This window comes from Carcharhinus amblyrhynchos, chromosome 26 (genome assembly GCF_965287045.1).
Source record: "Carcharhinus amblyrhynchos chromosome 26, sCarAmb.v2.hapA, whole genome shotgun sequence".
NCBI lineage: Eukaryota > Metazoa > Chordata > Chondrichthyes > Carcharhiniformes > Carcharhinidae > Carcharhinus > Carcharhinus amblyrhynchos.
Genome location: NC_137349.1, coordinates 14390239 through 14396571, shown reverse-complemented (window position 1 = coordinate 14396571; position 6333 = coordinate 14390239).

Genomic DNA, 6333 nt, shown 5'->3' with positions numbered 1-6333 from the left:
GAGCAGGTAGGTAGCACTGAGATTTTAATTATCTCTCTTTGAATCAAGACACAGATATTAAACTGAACTATTGTGAAAAACTTCAGGAATGATAAGACTGCCAAACAGATGGAGATTCCTGCCAGTAAAAATGGAAAAGGAGTAAGCAAAGCTGGGTAATTGTCGCACGCTGAACTCGCACTGTGCAAGGGATCCCTGTGCTAACTCACCCTGAATGTTCTTCACTCCGTTCCACTTGACAGTGAAGTCCACACGGTCTGTTTTTTTAACTGTGCTTCGTTCCTAATCTTACCCAATTCAACATTCTCAAGGCACGTATTAAAGTTATGTTGCTAGTTGTAAAGTTTCTCCTGTCAGTTGTTAAAGTTATATTGCTAGTTCTGGTTATGTTGTAATTAAGCTGCTATTTGTTTTCCTGCCTTTTCAATAAGAAGCTTAGTGCTTTCTCGTTCCAGGACTTCTTGCAAGAGGACCATTCACTTTCCAGGTGTTTACACAGAGCCCAGCTGTTCACATCTACTATTGTGCTTACGACAACATGCATTACATAGAGCTGTAAGACAGGCAGATGTCCTCAAGCACTTTACAGGAGTGATGATGACAGGAACTGTCTTTGGGCATAATGTAACACAAGGAATTGGAGCAGAAGAGCACATGGCTCTCCCACCATTCAATATGATTGTAGCTGATCTTAGACTTCATCTCCCATTTTCCTGCCAGCTCCCCATATCCCAAAATGCCCCGACAGACCAAAGATCTCTCCATGCCAGCTTTAAATATACTCAATGATGGAGCACTCTCAGTCCTCTGGTGTAGAGAATTCCAAAGATGCACAACCCTTTTTTGGAGAAATTTCTTCTCATCTTGATCCTAAATGATCCCACCCTCCCCCAGGCAAAACAATCTCTCAGCATCCATCCTATCAAACCCCTTCAGTATTTTGAATATTCCAATGACATCATCTCTCATTCTACTAAAAGCTGGAGAATGCAATCGTAATTCACTCAGCCTCACAACATATGACAGCCCTCTCTCCCCAGAGGCTAATCTAATGATCCTTCACTGTACCTCCCCCCATCACATAGTGCAAGTATTTCCTCCTTTAAATGTGGATGCCATCTCTTGTTGCACTGACATGGTGTCAGTCATCAGCGTGGGGCTGTTCTTTATGCTGTCCAGCATCTTGAGTGTTGTTGGAGCTGCAGCCATTCAGGTAAGTGGAGAGTATTTCATCACAGTCGTGATTTGTATCTTGTGGATGGATGAACAGGCTTTGAGGAGTTGAGCAGTAAGTTACTCACCACAGGATTCCTACTCTGTACACCCATGTCTGTCTGAATATTTGCATCTTTTAAAAAGTATTCTGCATTTTTATTCTTATAACCAAAGAAAATAACCTGACACTTCACCACGTCGTTCTTTACCTGTTATCTTGTTACCCGCTCATTTAATCTGTCTATCTCTTTGCAGCCTCTTGGTGCCCTTCTCACAGCTTGCATTTCCCTACCTGGCTTTGTATCATCAGTAAACTTTGATACATTATTCTGTCTCTTTGTCGAAGTCATTGATATAGATTGTAAATAGCACTGATCCTTGCGCCACTCCCACCAGTCAAAGCCTGTCAACTTGAAAACACCCTCTTTGTCCCTACTGTATCCTGTCCATTAATCAATCCTCTATCCATATTAATGTATCACCCCAACTCTGAGCCCTTGTATATTAGTTAATGTTTTGTGTGGCACCTTAACAATTGTCTTTTGGACATCCAGGTCTATTACATCTACTGATTCTCCTTTACCTACCCTGCTAGCTACATCCTCAAAAAACTAATAACTGTATCAAACCGGTATTTCCTTTCATAAAATCATATTGACTTGTTCTAATTATACTTTTCTAAGTACATTGTTAAGATTTCCTTGCTAGTAAATTCCAGCACTTGCCTAATGACTGATGTTAGGCTAACTGGTCTGCAGTTCAGTTTTCACCCTCCTTTCTGCCTCACAGCGCCAGGGACCTGGGTTCGATTCTGATTCTGGGTCACTGTCAAGATAGAGTTTGAACGTTCTCCCCATGTGTGTGTGGATTTTCTCCAGGTGCACCAGTTTCCCCTCACTCCAGAGATGTGCAGGTTAGGTGGATTGACCGTGCTAAATTTCCCCTTAGTGTCGCAAAATGTGTAGGTTAGATGGATCAGCTATGGGAAATGTGTGAGGATATGGGGATAGGGCAGGAAGAGGGCCTGGGTAAGATGCTCTGTCAGAGAGTCAGTACAGATTCAGTGGGCTGAATGGCCTCTTCTGCACTGTAGCGATTCTATGATTCTTGAGTAGCTTAGGAAAAAGGTGTAAGTGTTGAATTTTAGTTGGGGCAGTGGAAGAGAGGGAGGCTGTAACTTTCTACAAACTGTTTGTGACACAGTTCCGTCCACACAATGCGTATTATGTTCTGGTGTTATTCCCAGTACTTTTTGTTATCTCAGATTTCCAGCATTCGCAGTATTTTGCTTTATATTACTTTGATATAACAGCAACTTCACAGGAACAAATCCAGCATTAACCCTCCTTTCGGGACTACTCTATTTAACTCACTGTTAGCAATTCTTTGGGCTGGTATTTACGGCTTGTCCCTTGTAGCACTGGTGTGGTGTGACAATTATCAGTGTGGGACTGACCGGGGAATTGACAGATTCCTTTTGCTAAAGGATACTAATGATTCAGCCAAAAATAACCTGTTTGCTAAATCATGGATGGGATTAGAACTTGTTACTCTAGTGTCAGAGCAATGAGGGAACTCCTGTCTATTTGTTTAGCCTGCAGAGTATTAAGTCTATTTGACCGATTGTTTTGACAGACATAATGGCGAGTTCAGATCACACTTGACGATAGGATCTTCCCATTTACCCCAGGGGTGGAAAGACTAACAAGGCAAGGGAATAAACAATGAATGATACGACACTAGGAAGCTCAGAGGACCAGAGAGACCTTGGGCTGCATGTCCAAAGACCCCTGAAGACAGCAGGACAAGTAGATATGGTGGTTAAGAAATGGTTTCGAAGGCATTATGGATATTTGCCTTTATTAGCTGAGGAATAGAATATAAGAGTAGGGAGGTTATGAGGCAAATGTATAAAATGCTGGTTAGGCCACAGTTAGAGCACTGTGTGCAGTTCTGATTGACACATTATAGGAAGGATGTGATTGCACTGGAGGGAGTGTGGAGGAGATTCACCAGGGTGCTGCCTGGGATGGAGCATCCCAGCTATGCAGGGAGACAGGTTAGACTGGGGTTGTTTTCCTTGGAGCAGAGAAGGCTGAGGGGTGGGATTGAGGTGTTGAAGCTTATGATGTAGTAGGGTGGATAGGAAGAAACTGCTTCTGTTAGAACAAAGAAAATTGCAGCACAGGAACAGGCCCTTAAGCCCACCAAGCCTGCACCGACCATGCTAACCGACTGAACTAAAACCCCCTGCCCTTCGGGGGACCATATCTCTCTATTCCCATCCTATTCATGTATTTGTCAAGACATCCCTTAAAAGTCACTATCGTATCCGTTTCCACTACCTCCCCCGGCAACGAGTACCAGGCACCCACTACTCTGTGTAAAGAAGTTGCCTCGTACATCTCCTTTAAACCTTACCGCTTACACCTTAAACCTGTGCTCCCTAGTACTTGACTCTTCCACCCAGGAAAAAAGCTTCTGACTATCCATTCTGTCCATACCTCTCATAATCTTGTAGACATCTATCAGGTCTCCCCTCAACCTCTGTTGCTCCAGTGAGAACAAACCAAGTTTCTCCAACCTCTCCTCGTAACTAATGCCCTACATACCAGGCAACATCCTGGTAAATCTTTTCTGTAGCCTCTCCAAAGCCTCCACATCCTTCTGGTCGTGTGGCGACTAGAATTGAACACTATATTCCAAGCGCGGCCTAATTAAGATTTTATAAAGCGGCAACATGATTTACCAATTTTTAAACTCAGTGCCTCGGCCAATGAAGGCAAGCATGTCATATGCCTTCTTGACTACCTTCTCCACCTGCATTGCTACTTTCAGTGACCTATGTACCTGTACACCCAGATCCCTTTGCCTATCAATACTCTTAAGGGTTCTGCCATTTACTGTATATTTCCTATCTGTATTACCTCACATTTGTCCAGATTAAACTGTATTGGCAACAACATCATAGTTCCTAGTACTAATCGAAGCTCTAAGTTCATCTGCCTTACCTGTTACACTTCTTGCATTGAAACAAATGCACTTCAGTCCACCAATTAGCAATTCCACCCTGCCTGCTGTTCCTCTGAATCTTATTGTCCTTATTCTCTGGTTCCCCTTCAGCTAATTCACCTTTGCTTTGGTTCCTACTCCCCCTGCCAAACTAGTTTAAATCCTCCCGTGTGACACTAGCAAATCTCCCAGCCAGAGTATGTGTGCCCTTCTAGTTTAGATGCAATCCGTCCTCCTTGTACATCTACCCCGGAAGAGACCCCAATGGTCCAGATATCTGAAACCCTCCCTCCTACACCAGCTGTTTAGCCACGTGTTGAGCTGCACTATCTTCCTATTCCTAGCCTCACAGGTGTGTGGCACAGGGAGTGATTCTGAGATTACAACCCTAGAGGTTTTTAACTTTTTACCTAACTCCCTAAACTGCTGCTGCAGAAATTCATCACTCTTCCTGCCTATGTCATTAGTACCAATATATACCACGACCTTTGGCTGTTCACCCTCTCCCTTCAGAATCCTTTCTGTCCATTCAGAGCCTTCCTGGACTTTAGACCAGGAGGCAACATACCATCCTGGAGTCTCTTTCACATCCACGGAAATGCCTATCTGCACGCCTAACTATAGAGTCCTCTATAATTATTGCTCTAGTCTCTTTGTCCCTCCCTGCTTAACAACAGAGCTAGTCGCATTGCCACTGCTTTGGCTGCTGCTGCTGGTATCCCCTGATAGCTCATCTCCCCCAACAGTATCCAAAATAGTATACTTGTTAGAGAGGGGGGTGACCACTGGGTTTCCTGCACTGACTGCCTGCTCCTTCTGGCGGTCACCCATCTATCCACCTGCACCTTCGGTGTGACCATGTCTCTAAAGTTCCTATCTATGATGCTTTCCGCCTCCTTCATGCTCCTAAGTGCATCCAACTGCTGCCCCAACCTATCCATCCATTCTGTAAGGAGTTGCAATTGGTTGCACTTCCTGTATATTTGTCTGAGACCCTGGAAGCATCACAGACCTCCCACATCTCACAAGTGTGGCACTTAACCCTACTGACTGACATTTTGAGCAGCAATTAAATTATTTGGAAAAAATGTATAAAACTCTGATCTTCACTTTTACCTTCTCACAGTGGCCTTTTTTTTGATTAAAGGAGGAGGAAGGGAGGGAAACACTAATGTAGTGTTCCAGGCTCACCGCTCCTTGTCATTAGATCTTCCACTTCCCACTTTTGGTAAAAGTTGCTGGTCAGACTTCTCCCAGAATGCGCCACTGAAGTCCCTCAGCCATTTTGACCGGATGAGGGGTCAATAATCAGGAGGCAGAGATTTAAGATCAGGGGCAGGAGGTTTAGGGGGGATTTGAGAAAAAATATTTTCACCCAGGTTGCTGGGAATCTGGAACTCACTGCCTGAAAGGGTGGGGGGGATTCTTTCGGGGCCTGAATATTTAAGAATATTCACAATATTTAAGAAGCATTTAGATGAGCACTTGAAATTCCACAGTATACATGGCGACAGAGCAACTGCTGGAAAATGGGATGAGAACAGTTAGGGGTTGATGACTGTGCAGACATGATGGGCAAAGGTCCTCTTCCTATGCTGTAAAACTCTCTGATTCTATGATACTAGGCACCCTCAGAGGAAAGTACTCACACTTGGCTGTGATCGATTGGAATCCAAATAGACACCATTATATTTTTATAATTTATCACTTCCTGGTTTCTCAACCAGGAGCCGGGATAATGTGGCAGGAGACTGTTCCCATGTGGAAGGCGACTCAGTGGATCGCATCCTTCCCCTGTCATCCCTAATCTCTTCAAATGGGCAAACTGATGAGCAGGTCATCCTCTCCCTAACCATGAGCCACTCACTGGTTACAACTCTGAAATCCCAGGGCCAACTACAAACCCTGGAGTGTGGGCAACTGAGATAGCCCACATCTCAAATAGAGGCATATCCCTCTGCTCCTCACTCGGTTGTTTCACACACACTGTGGTACATGCTCACTTGATCACGTTCACCCTTTTGCTCACTCTTGCACGTTCACCCTCTCGCTCACTTGTGCATGTTCACTCTCTCGCACGCTATAGATGGATGAATCTGCAGTTGG